The following is a 13,599-nucleotide window of genomic DNA, read 5'->3' on the forward strand; positions in this document are numbered from 1 at the left end:
CAAACAAAAAAACCCCAGCTACATTTCAATGTCTTCATTTGTAAGTTAGCAGAACACTGAAACTACATAAAACTAAGTAGCTTACTCAGTAAGATAGTATTATAAACCTTAGCTACCAAAAACAGTTATAGATGTGTTAGCTTTCTTAACCAAAACATTAAAAAACAATGTCAGAAACATTGTTAATATAAATAAATAAATAAATATTCTGATTGCTATAATATTTACAATTGCATGTCAGTGGAATCTATTCACAGCTTTATATGGTCGATCTAGTATGTTATCGTTTCTATAGTAACAGCTCGTTCACAGGGATTTAACAAAAACGGATTAAAGAATGTGCATAGTTGTTGATACGGTTGTGAGGATTTTGGACTTGTCATTTTGTGTTTTGCCACCGGAGGTCCTCATTGTTCCCCCATTTTGTTTTCCCTCTATCTATTAATTGTCTTATTGCTGCCACCTGTATCTCATTTCCCCGTGTGTATTTAATTTGCCCTGTTCTTTTAGTTGTGCTAAGGCCAGTCTCTCGTGATTCGTGTAAGTAACGTTGTTGTTCTGTCATGCTGCTTTTTGTAACCTTTTAGTGTTTTTTTTTTTCCTATATCTGTGGATCTTCTTTTTTGAGGAGAATTTTTGCGTTGTGGATTTACATATCGGATGATTTCTTTGACTTCACTGACTGAACTTTGTGGCTAACATTTGCATCCTGTTTTAGCATTATCACCTCTCCTGTGGTTCACAGATAGAGCATCTGACTCTCATGCTACTGACCTGAGTTCCAGTCCTGGGCTCGATGTTGGTGAACTTTCCTGTAAGGAGAAACGTGTTTATGTAACATTTGGTGAAGGAGTCTCCAGTGTCGGTGCTTTGTAGCAGTCAGAGGTAAAGCTGTAACTTTACATTTTCATGTTCAGGACAGAGGACTACAGTAAAAATATTTCTGAGACACAGAATAGTATCACACTGTGAGACATCATTGTGCCATGTTTGGTGTTCGTTTCTGTCAAATCACACCTGAGATGCATGACACAGTCGGTTTGAGGCTAATCTCATGTAGCAGACCTCCTTCACTGCGTATTTTCACCTCTGTCACGATTTCCCTTTGGACACATCCTCTGGATGACTGACATTCTCCAGCATGCCGAGTGTCACCGGAGGACGACGGAAAAATGATACTCGGATATAAAAAAAACAAAAACATGACAAATAATAAATCATTTTCAGGGCAACTTACATTCACAGGTGCTTCTCAGTCTGATTTAGACAGCTTATGTGAAGAAGTTGTTTTCACATGAATATTACATCATGAATTTTTATTTCGACCTGATCTTATTCTACACGCTCGTTCCTCAGGGGTTCTTTGGGTTTAAATCTAGCATCCTAAAAATGCTTTCTCATGGCTTCCCTGAAACTTCCACTGAATTTTCATATAAAGCCAAAATCCGAAGAAAAAAAAAAAAGTAAATAAAAAAAATTGACAGGAGACAAAGAAGCAATTATGATAAGATCAGATATGATCCTGAAGCTTCATTGGCTTTTCATGTGTTAATATTGATATTAAACCTGATCTCATCTGGTTCATCTCTGAGATTTGGCAATAAAAACAATCGCAGTGGTATTACAGGTTGAAATAGATTGGGTTTGTACCACAGATTCAATCAACTCCAAAATTATCGAAGACACCCTCACTGTCTTCACACCATATTTATTACAATAACGTTGCGTGGTTTGACGTGTGGGTTCAGGATGATGTAGATAGTTAGGCAGTGTGAGATTTTCAATTGGAACATAACTCAATTTTCTGTCATTGGAAGAAAAAAAAAACAGCTTCTCTGAAAACAAATTAAGATCGCCTGTGATATTAGTTATTAAACAATGCACAGCTTATGGTTTGAGTAATGCCATCTCTCAGCTCGCCCCCAAACACGGCCAATATAAATATGCAAATGTGCACGGCTGTATGAGAAATGTAATTTGGCGAGTTTTTAGTGGAACTGTTAAGGGTTGCGTTTTGAATCAGAATTTCTTCTTTTATTTTGATGACACGTGGCCTGACGGTTAATTAGGAGTCGAGAAAGAATTCAAATGAGTTTGTCTTCCAAGAGGAGTTTGGAGAAGGAATTGCACAAACATTAGTCTTAGACTAAGGCGAAATGCAAACATGATCGCTCTAGTTGAGAGGTTAAGGGAATAACTTTGGCTTGTGTACTCTACGGGACTTCTGATTGGTCAAAGCCACTTCCTTGTAACCAAGTCAACAGCTTCTGGTTTACGTTACACGCCTGCTTGTTTAGCAGGACAAATTATTTGTACAGTTGAAGGTTACAAGCCTCAAAAGATCATCAGTAGTTCTCTGGGCTATGCTTAGACGATGTCAGATGTTGCATTAGATCTTTAGAACCATTGTTTCTTTCTTTCTTTATTAGGAACTAAAGTTAAAGAGTGAGTCATTTATGTCAGTCTGACATCACAATCTGATTTGCATATTACATGACAAGTTTAATCTAGAACCTTGAACAATTCTTTGGTTTGTCATTCTGTGGCAAACCAATGAAAATTTTACTGCATGTAGAACTATTAGATGGTTCCAAGTACGTCCGCTTTCCAATGCTAAGAGCCTTAACTATCAAAAGAACTCACAAGGAACCTAGGAACGTTGTTTGGAGTCACAATCTTTGAGCTTGAATCCTAAACATTGATCTACACTCTTAAAAAAGAGGTTCCTCAAGGGTTCTTTGGCATCCTAAAGAGTTTTCAGTTTGGAATCCAAAAAGGTTCTATGAACAAGCCAAGAGGTTCTCCTTTTTTGGAAACTGTTACCATTCAAAGATCCTTTAAGAACCTTTTTTCACAAATATTTCCATAATATTAGTTTCAGTCTAACTCAGAATTTTGGGAACAAACCATTACAACCAAAAAGTACATAGAACCTGTTAGATACATTACAGAACATTGTGATGATGTTCTTTGTTAGCTGGGAGTATTATAGATATGTGAAGGGTTCTTTAAAATTTATTTAGATAGTTAAGATTTCTCAGTGTTCCAATGGGCTTTTATATGGAAGAATTTCTGAAAGGGAAACATCTTCCCCAGAGGAACATCCAAAGAATCCTTCAAGGTTGTAGATTGAACCAGAAAAAAACAGCATGGAGGCACAGGATCCAGGAAACTGTCCAATAATTGCGTAATCTGATTGGTTAATGGCCCAAAACGCTCCACTGGTTGGTCTGCTATGGTTCCAGCTCCCTCGGACTGGTTCCTGAGTGTGATGTCCTCCACCCATATGGACTTGGAGAAGAACCAATCCAGCCTTTTGTGTGTCACACACACCTCCTACATGGCAACGCATCTGTTCCTATCCTCTATGGACACCGAGCTCCGAGTCTCACACGCAGCACCCGCTGTTTACTGCTGCGTAAAATCTGCTGCGTTTCTGCCATTCGGTCCCACTGAGCATTGTAGCCATGCACGCTAAGATTAGCACCGATGAGACCAGCACGCAGCATGACACCGCAAAATTCCAGCACAGTTTAATGAAGCTAAAAATAATTTCGAAAATGTCCTGCAGCTCTTCAGCATGTCATATGCTGCATTCGCTTCAGGAGATTGGTGTGAGAATATCCTCAGTGACAGCGCTCAAGTACAATATTATGCTTGTGACAGGAAGTGTGTGAAACCGCGTTGTGAAAAGGAAATCAGAAATAGTGAGGAGGAAATTATATTTACCGATTATTTTCACACCAATAAAACTCTTTGGAACTGTGGTGGAAGAGTAAACACAATAAAATTAATTAAAAATTGCGTTCTTAGCCTTCTAACACTACCTATTTTGTTTTCGTTGTAAGTAATTTGTAAAAATATTACTGTTCTTAGAAATTTGTAAAAAAAACAAAACAAAAAAAAACTACTGTTCTTTGCCATTTAATGCTAGCTCTTTTGTTGACTAAGTAATTAGTAAGAATATTACTGTTCTTAGCCATTTAACGCTAGCTGTTCTGTTCAGTGTAATTTGTAAAAAAAAAAAAATTCTCCTGTTAGCTGTCTAACGCAAACTTGTGTGTTCACAGTAAATAATTTGTAATAATATTACTGTTCTTAGCCATTTAATGCTAGCTGTTCTGTTCATTCAGTGTAATTTGTAAGAAATTTTACTGTTTTTAGCGGTTTCATGATGGCTGTTCTGTTCACTGTAATTTGTAAAACTATTATTGTTCTTAGCCATTTATCACTAACTCGTGTGTTCACTGTAAGTAATTTGTAGGAATATTACTGTCAGCCATCTAATGCTAGCTGTTCTATTCATTTGATGTAATTAGTAAAAAAAAATTCATATCCTTTTAACACTAGGTGTTAGTTACTTAGGTCTATTGCTATTCATATTGCTAGTCAACTCTAGCTGTATAATTAATGTCTATTAAATTAACTATTTAATTTGTAAGAATATTACTGTTTTTGTTTAATGCCAGCTGTTCTGTTCATTGTCTGTGATGGAGGAGATGACATGGACCAGGAGGTTACAGTGAGGTAAGACATACAAAATGACCAAAGAGAAACACTGTGCAGACATTACACAAACTCCACCATTACCTCAACCCTTCCACAGACAATTAAACAAGCCGCTGGAGATCTGTGAACACACACATACAACACACACACACACACATTTCCAGCTGTTGATGATGAGTCATTAACTCACTGAAATGTAAAACTCTACAGTAAGTTCTACAAGAAAGACACACACTGACTGCTTCATTTAACACCAAATCCAAAACTAGCAATCGAAACTCTCGAGCGTAAAGTACAGCTCATAGTTCTCTCCATTTCTCCCCCATACACACACACACACACACACACATTCCTGGTTAGGATGATTAGGAATAGCAGTACCATTGCAGTGGGTGGTAAGACCTTGGTGGTTAAATCGTGAGCGCGCAATTTAGCCAAAAACCAAACAGACACACACACGAACAGAGCCAAGCAGCTTCCTGGCCAAGAACCTATGCAAGAAATCTCAAAAATGCTCTCAGATCATCACTAACTTCACAATAGTACTGCTGTTATATGTGAGAATATGACTCTTCTTAGCGGCTTAACGCTAGTTGTTGTGTTCATCGTAAGTATTTTGTAAGAATAGTACTGTTCTTAGCGGTTTAATGCTAGTTGCCATGTTCGTTGTGAGCAATTGGTTTCCAGTATGATGTCGTCAAAATATTTTTTAGTTGTTTATATTTACATGCTAGCTTCATTATTCAGATCATAAAGTAAACGTTTGATACGTTTGCATTTAAAATGATCTTTTGGCTGTATTTTTCTGTTTTTTTTTTTGCTAAACTGCACTTCCTAGAGGATTAATTCAGCTTAGCTAGATTAAAAAAAGAAAGAGCTAAACAAGCAAATACTTGCACTGTGATAGCTAATAATGCAAATTGGTTAAAGGGACGATTTAGTTAAAAGATAAATCACCTCATATTTACACATTAACATTTAACACGTTATAACTGCATCACGTTCTACTGAATACTGGATAATGATGCTAATCGATTCAGCTAAAAAGCTACTGTGATTAAAAATGAAGAGAAATGTTTATACTTAGCAACATTTGCTTCTTTATCTGAGCTACTCCTTTGAAGAAATCTATCAAATTGCACTGTTTGAGGTAGAAATGTCTAATTGATGCTGCTTTAGATGCTGCTCGACTGTCTTTTTCATGCTGGTTTTGTTGCCTTAGTTGTGTTTTGTTTTGTTTTTTCGCTTCTGTCAGTGTGATTAAGGGAACTGTCTTCCCTCACCAGCGCCTTTCCTCGGCGACTTTCCTCTCTCTGTAAAAATGCCGATATATCGACACGTGTAAGGAAAACTCGAGAGGGTCCAGCGGAGGAATGTATTTGTTTTCTCTCTTCCACCCGGAACGTTTCCCTCCGCCGAGCATGAATAATAAACGTCTCGCCAATACAAACGCTTGCGTCAGAAGATGGAGCGATTTGCCGGTTAGTCGACCTCATCCACGTTCGCGCGAGTCCACCGCTGTGAGATATCTGAGACACGTTTTCCTCTGAGGGCAAGGGTGAATGTGCTAACATTGCAGAATTAGCCGGCTGGATCGGTCCGCTCTTTGACGGAGGCCTGGCGAGCGAGTGCGGCTCGTGTGTTTGATTTGGAAAGGTTGGGAATATGTTAGGACGATAGGAAGGAAAAGACTGTACAATTTACACACACCGAAAACATGCTTGTGGGAAATCTTAAAAAATGACTTGGTTAAAGCTAGCATGGAGTATTCTACAGCAAAGCACTAAAGAAGCAATAAATAATATCTCACGCTACGAGCTTGAGCTGCATTTGGACTCAAAGTGCAATAAGCAACTGATTATTTGACATTTGATACGATTGACCATGTACTCAGGACACTGCAATGCGTTTTATTCCTCTTATACCACAGCAATTTCCCGATTACATTTCTTTTTAAATTAAAGAATGATGCATTATACTTTGTGTCCATTTATAGTTACATTCGATGTTGTGGAATGTCCTGAAAACAAGCTACTTCCTGTTTTTGCTTATGTTATAGCAGCTATAAATGATTGTTCCCTGACCAGTGTGTCTTTTTTCTCTCTTGAAGTGAACTTGCTGAGAAACTACAAAAAGCGTAAACTCCTCTGTCCTGAAGATGTCGGAAAACATAAAGTTACAGCTTTACCTCTGACACTGGAGACTCCTTCCATAAACGTCTCCTTACAAAAAACTTCACCTTATCATGAACATTTAACGCAGGGTGGAAGGAGTAATTCCGCTTCATCGCACCACCCTGTTGTTGATTATTTTCCTCTAGCAGCACCACAGGGAGTGCTGTATTCTTTACATAATAGAGGGTGAAGTTTTGATTTTTTTGCTTGTGTAATTAGATCTCAAGTCACACTTTGTTTTTTGAATCTTGGCTTGACGTCAGCTGTAAATATCAGAAAGTGGGAACACACAGCTTTTTTTTTACATTTTACAACCTGGCGCTTCATTCCCACACTACAGTTAATCATTTTTCTGGCACTTGTTTGAAGAATTGAATGAAAGCCAGAGCAAGGAGTGTGTGATTCGAGGGAGCGAGTGTGTCTGAATGGGGTCGCTGATGCTGGTCAAAGCTAACATTCATCCTCTCGCTAACTGCATTCGTGATTAATATGGAAGATTCTGGACTTTTTTAAAAAGTCTCGGGTTTAAGAGAGAGCTAGTCATAATATGGAGTTAAGTTCATTTGATCCAAATAATTGACGTTTGCAATCTTGTCCTTCAGCCAAATAGAGGCAACACATGCACGTGCACACACACACACACACACACACACACACACACACACACACACACACACACACGGTTAGAGGCTATCTCTGTCTATCTCACACACATGCATGCACACACACGGTTAGAGGCTATCTCTGTCTATCTCACACACATGCATGCACACACACGGTTAGAGGCTATCTCTATCTATCCCCACACGCACACACACACACACACACACACACACACACACACACACACACACCACACACTCTTCTTTCAATACAAATTGTTCTCCTTTGAAATTGACTCAGGGCAAGTTGCCATAATAGAACGGGGTGAACAACACACACACACACACACACACACACACACACATATCTCATCATTATCACTAACACTCCTGGCTCCTTTCCTCATGTAACGCTCTGTCAATGGCAGTAATAGAAACTGACTCACACACCTCGCTTAGCTGCCAGTCCAGTCCTTCACCGCTCACTGACTCCTTCTATAGTAAAATAAATAAATAAAAAGTTCCTCCACAAAGGAACCAGAATGGGGTTCAGGAACTGTCTGCTGGGAACCTTTATTATCCGATGACCTCGTTATAGATTTTAATGGACTTTTTAACAGTCTGAGAAACCGTGTACTGAAAAGCCGGAGTATTGAATTTACAGTTAAGAGTCGACTCTGATTCGACTCGGCTGCAGGAAGTGAATCAGACATGGTGTGTGAATTTTTTTATTTAGATCTGAGATGCTAAAGTGAGCCAAAGGACAGAGCTGTAGAGCTGCAGGAATGTCATGTTCTAGAGATTTGGATGAAAAAATTAGAAAACAAATGCTGAATGCAATACGTAGACTAGACATTTATATCATTATCTAATCATTTATTTAGCATTGGTTCTCTGAGCTCAAGTTGTTTGTGATTTTTACACACACTTGGTAAACACACTTCTCCATATTTATGACCAATGAATAGAAAGGTTATGCGAGGACATTTACATCCCCAGGGGGCATGGTGGCTTGGCAGTTTCTATGTTTGCTTTGCACCTCTGGGGTTGGGGGTTTGATTCCTGCATGTTCTCCCCATGCTTTGGTGGTTTCTTCTAGGTACTCTGGTTTCCTCCCCCAGTCCAGAGACATGCATTGTAGGCTGATTGGCATTTCCATACTGTCTGTTGTGTGTGTGATTGTGCCGTGCGATGGGTTGGCACTCCATCCAGATGTGCCCTTTTGCCCTAAGTCTCCTGGAATAGGCTCCAGGCTCCCCATAACCCCGTGTAGGATAAGCATTACAGAAAATGGATGGATGGCTTTTCATGCCTTTTCACTTTTTATGTACAACGTGAAACAAAACCAAACTTACTAAAGAATAAAAAGAATCCCTATGATTCTGACTCGGCAAACAGCGTGAACGTGACCTTAATGAATTCATTCAAGGGCTCATTAGTGGCTTCCTGGAAGTCCTGGCTTTTATACTAGCAACCAACACAGAACCTTTCCACTGAGCTTTCATAGTTCCACTGTTATCTATTTATTATAAAATGTGACTTTTTTTTTTCCTTTCAAGTGGAAAATAGTCTGCAATTTTGTCAAATAAGGAGCCAGGTTTGCTGTCACAGGAGCCTCCACCTTACATTCTGTTTACGTTCTGTCCCACTTCCTGGCTCCAGCTTGGATTCCTCCTGGAAATTGATCAAAGTCTGCCACGTTTAGGGAGATTTCAATTGTTTAAAGTCTCTCAGAGATGTCAAGGTGTGAGTGAAATAAAAAAAAGAAATAGGTAAATAAATGAATAAATGAATCCCTTAGATTGAAGTTGTCTCTTAGATAGAGTATGTTTTGTGCTACATACAATATAGACAATATAGATATAATATTTTTAGATCATATAAAAAAAAATCTCCTAATCTCTCATCATAGTTTGTGACATTATCATGATATTGTAGGTAAGAAAATTGCATGTCTGTGTGACAAATTGATACACCAAGAAGTCAAAGCAACAATTTAGTCCAATGTTGTTTGACCTTTCATGCAATTCTCATCTGGGAAAGAAGATTCTCTGAAAAGCGTACATGTACAGCTCCTTCAAAGGTGGCAGAAAACGTTAGAAGATATCTGTCCTGACTTTATCTCAGGACTGAAGACAAGACCTAGGCAGCCTTTTGTGCAGTACAACACAGCCACGCTACGATACACACGTGTCTATGGTAACAGCACATACTGATGTACGGTATGTCGTGTTCGATTTTTTTTATGTCGTCGACGCTTATTGTATTTGCGTTTATTTTAGGAAGGCATGGATAGGTGTGAAAAAGAGAGAGAAAAAAAACCTTAGTGAGAAATAACCTGTGCAGCAAATTCTTCATCCCCCTCTGTGGTGTGAGTCTGAGCTGAGATGTGGCCGGTGTGTGAGATAGCCTCTAGCCCGGTGTGTGACCTCCATTCTGTGGTCCGTGATTGAAAAAGCTGATTAGAAGAGAGTCAAGTTGCTGAACTTTGACCTCGTGCTCTCTGATGGCTTCTTCACTGCTACGGGGGCTTTTAAAATTTCACCACCTGTGATTTATGGAGGCTTTGGTCGGGTTTGAGAGAAACTTCCTGCCAGGTTTAGAGTTTATTTGTTGGAGAGTCTAATCTGACTCAAAAAGTTCATTATTGAGTCCCACAAGGTTCTGATTTAGGTCCAGGTTTGTTGTCCATTTGAAAAGTGCTATACCTTCTAACTTTACAAATGTTACATAAAGGTTATATGTTTTGAAATCAGGCTGCGATTACGACACTGAGAGGACGTTCAACAATGTACACATTCAGCCCTGTGTTGAGTTTACATATTACAAAGGAGGAGGACTTTCTCAGAGCGTTCTGAGTCTTTACTACCTCATGCTGGACCTTACAAAATAAGGTTGCCAAGCAACGAACAGTAGCCAGGAAACATCTGATGTTTTGTTGTCATGTTGCTGGATTTGTTGTTGTATTATTGGTTTTGTTGTCATGGTTTTGGTTTTGTTTTGGTGTTTTTGGTTTTGTTGTTGATTTTGATTGTGTTGTGATGTTGGTTTTGTTGTTGATTTTGTTTTCATTTTTCTGGGTTTGTTGTCATTGTGTTGGTTTTGATGCCACATTTTTTTTTTTTGTCTTTTTTTATTTCTCTGTTATGGTGTTGGTTTTGATGTTTGCTGTACAGTTTACCAAAAGCGACAGAGCAAGCAATGCACCAGGCGCAACGCTTGATCCATGCCGAGACTCATGACTCACCTGTGGATGAATCCAGCTTCCCAGTACAACTCACATTCACTTCACAATTCAATAAAACAAAATTAAAAGAAATGAATTTATTACAAAAATGTTCCTTAGAAAATGTTTCATAAAACTAACAATCGAGTAGGAAAACTACCCAGAAGTGAATCTTAAATTTGAAGCAAGGTCATCATTTTTTAACTTCCTGCTTCCTGTTTTCAACGGCTTCTGATCCAGTTCCCCTGACGAATGCAGCTGAGCCCGAAGATTGATAAAGATTATGGAATCTTGGTTGAGAAATAAAATTTGTGTATATCTGATGAAATAAACCAGTTCCTGGTAGCGGATTCCGAGTCTTGGACCCGACGGTAATGCGGCTCCCTCTGGGCTCGAGATAATAAACTGATGAACTGAGTCCGATTTCCTGGAGCGAAGAAAATCACCACACTGGGAATGGAGCTGACTACTATAAACATGTTTTGAAAGCGAGAGTTATTGAGGATCGGCTGTTCTCCAGTCGAGGAGAAAATGAAGACAGCTGCTATCGACCAGAAAGAGTCTGCGGGAAAGCAAATGTCAAAGCATATCAAAATCCCGACGTCTTCTTTTCCTTCTGCTCTTGAGGATTCCATTACTTTAAAGACAGAATGTCTGGTGTTTGGGATAGACTTCACAGGAATTGATAATTACTCACTAATTATAGATGCGCGACAAATAAGCCTAGCGTGTAAGCAACGGGATCGAATTGATCTCCAGAAGCAAACCTGATCTTGATGATGTCATGGCATATCTGTCAGTCTGAAATGCATGAAAATGATGATCCTCACCAGAGCTAAATAAAGCTTTTATTTTAAAGATTTAAGGTTGATTTAAGGAATCTTTAACTTCGGTGGCCATTTGAGTGCTTGCTGAAAGAAAACGATTGTCATGTTTATCTTTAAAATAGACCTCGCTCTTACCATTCTAATACCCCGATCTATGTGATGAGGAAAAGCGTTTCAGAAAATGAACACCACATTCCCATTCTCACTGAAGGTTTTATATATATATATATATATATATATATATATATATATATATATATATATATATGCTGATAAATCTTGAGAAACCTGGAGAAACCCCCAAAGGAATGAAACTGCAGAAGGAACACACTGACTCACAGCCACATTCCTCCACATCTCCGTTCTCATCTCATATGAAATAGAAAAAGTAGACAAAAAGATCTGACTGAATAATTAATGCTTATGTGCCCGTGAATGTTGATCAAGTTCAATCCAATCACTGTGAATGGAATTATCTTAAATTGCATGAATATTAAATTTGTGAACCCAATACTGTGATAATAATAGAGTTTAAACTCACGTTCTGGAATTAATGATCGAAATGTTCTCAAAGTTCTCTTATTTGGAGCGAGCCAAAGTTTAATTTCCAACAATATCTTGAATAATTTAATCTTATGTTATTCAAATCATCTATTAAATCTAAGCATTATGGACAAAAATAGGAATTATGATCACTCTGATTTCCAGAGTTTTGGATATTTTCAGTAAATTTCATGTTTCCACAGAACCTGCCTAAAATTTGAGATGAACATCACGGAAATCGAAAATCAAAAAAATTTAATACGCAAAAAGAAATGACTAATCATTTATGTGAAAATTTTATTTTTATACTAAGACGATGTAAACATTTCCATAAAATAACAATATTTTAATAATTTGTTATGTAAAAGATTCATTTCACATAATATCTCTGAAGTGGATCAGTGGAAAACTGATGTTTTAAGGTCTGAACTGTGATCCAGAAATAATGTTGAGTTGGTGACATCATCATCCATGTCTATGTCTATATACATTAATTTATATAAAGAACTTTTGTTTTAAGATTTTCTAATTATGGAGTTTTGCCTTAGTAGAACAAACGAGAGGCAAGAAGTCCATTCTAGACGAGTTATGGCTACTGGCAGAGGCAAGAGGGTGGGGCTGGGTGATGCAATGATAGACGATAAATTAATTATTACAGTTGTTAATTTCAGATATACTGTGATGTAAAAATGATGCATGAAGTAACAGCTGAAACCGTAGGGATCTCAGCTGAGTGTGATTAACAGTAAATTCAAGCAAACTAGCTAGCTTAAATCAACCAATGTTGATTTTTTAAGTATGAGTATAATGTTTTGACCATATAAGGACCAAAACTGATTTATCTTGTATTGCTAAAGATACAAATACTTTTTTTTTTTTATGTAAAGATGGTCATTGTACTTGCTAGGCACTATCAAAGAAAACATGGCAACCAGCAATTAACTCGAGAGCCTGTACTAGCAATCTAAATGTATCGTGATTGGTGTGACATGCGGTAATAAAACGTTGCCGTGTAAACGCAGGGTGCACTCTGTAATTTTTCCTGACATCTATTCTGAATTTAAGGGTTAAGTGCCTTGCTCTAGTGCTCAGCGGTGGTACAGCAGGGTTCTGCTGCAGGTTAACGCCATACGCAAGTCAAACCCCTGGACGATGCAGACCTCAAACTCTCAAAATGGCTGGTGTGGGGTTTGGGTGGAGAGGTGGGGTAAGTTCTGTGTAGTCCAATTCCGATACAGGGTTTTACAGTAACCACCAGGCACTGTGGTAACTGCCGCTGATTGGCTCATTTGTCATCTTACTGGGGAAAAGAAGTTTAGAGTCATAATTCATAGCAGTGTACTCCGATGTTAAAATACGAAGCTCCTGCACAAAATTCGTAAAGGTTTGCAGGTCTGCAATGCAGTGACTAGAATATTGTTCCCTAAATGGCCTACAGAAGCTCATTTAGCCGAGCTCATTTGTGCAACCAAGCATGATGATTTGCAGGAATCTGGAAACCAAAACCAGATGGCGAATGTGCTAACAGCTTCAGATGTTCACTGAAGAAGAACTCCACAGTTCCTCATGTTTGCTTTCATCTACATTTGACTTGTGCATAGTGTGGACGGAACCATTATGATCGTCAAGGAGGTGATATAAGATTGTTCTACACAATCTAGAGGAATATACAGTTTGGGGGGGGGGGGGGGGGGGGGTGTAAAAGAAGCGAAAGATTC

At 38.5% G+C, this 13,599-nt stretch overlaps 1 long non-coding RNA gene across 1 annotated transcript in view; it reads left to right on the top strand.

The window, feature by feature from the left end:
* The first annotated feature begins 748 nt into the window (after positions 1-748).
* Positions 749-13,599, top strand: part of LOC113547385 (uncharacterized) — a 15,952-nt gene continuing 3,101 nt past the window's right edge. Inside the window, exons 1-2 of the long non-coding RNA XR_003404814.3 lie at positions 749-885; positions 4,470-4,527. This is a non-coding gene — a long non-coding RNA (uncharacterized LOC113547385). The remainder of the gene's footprint in view (positions 886-4,469; positions 4,528-13,599) is intronic.

This window comes from Pangasianodon hypophthalmus, chromosome 28, assembly GCF_027358585.1.
Source record: "Pangasianodon hypophthalmus isolate fPanHyp1 chromosome 28, fPanHyp1.pri, whole genome shotgun sequence".
Classification (NCBI taxonomy): Eukaryota; Metazoa; Chordata; class Actinopteri; order Siluriformes; family Pangasiidae; genus Pangasianodon; species Pangasianodon hypophthalmus.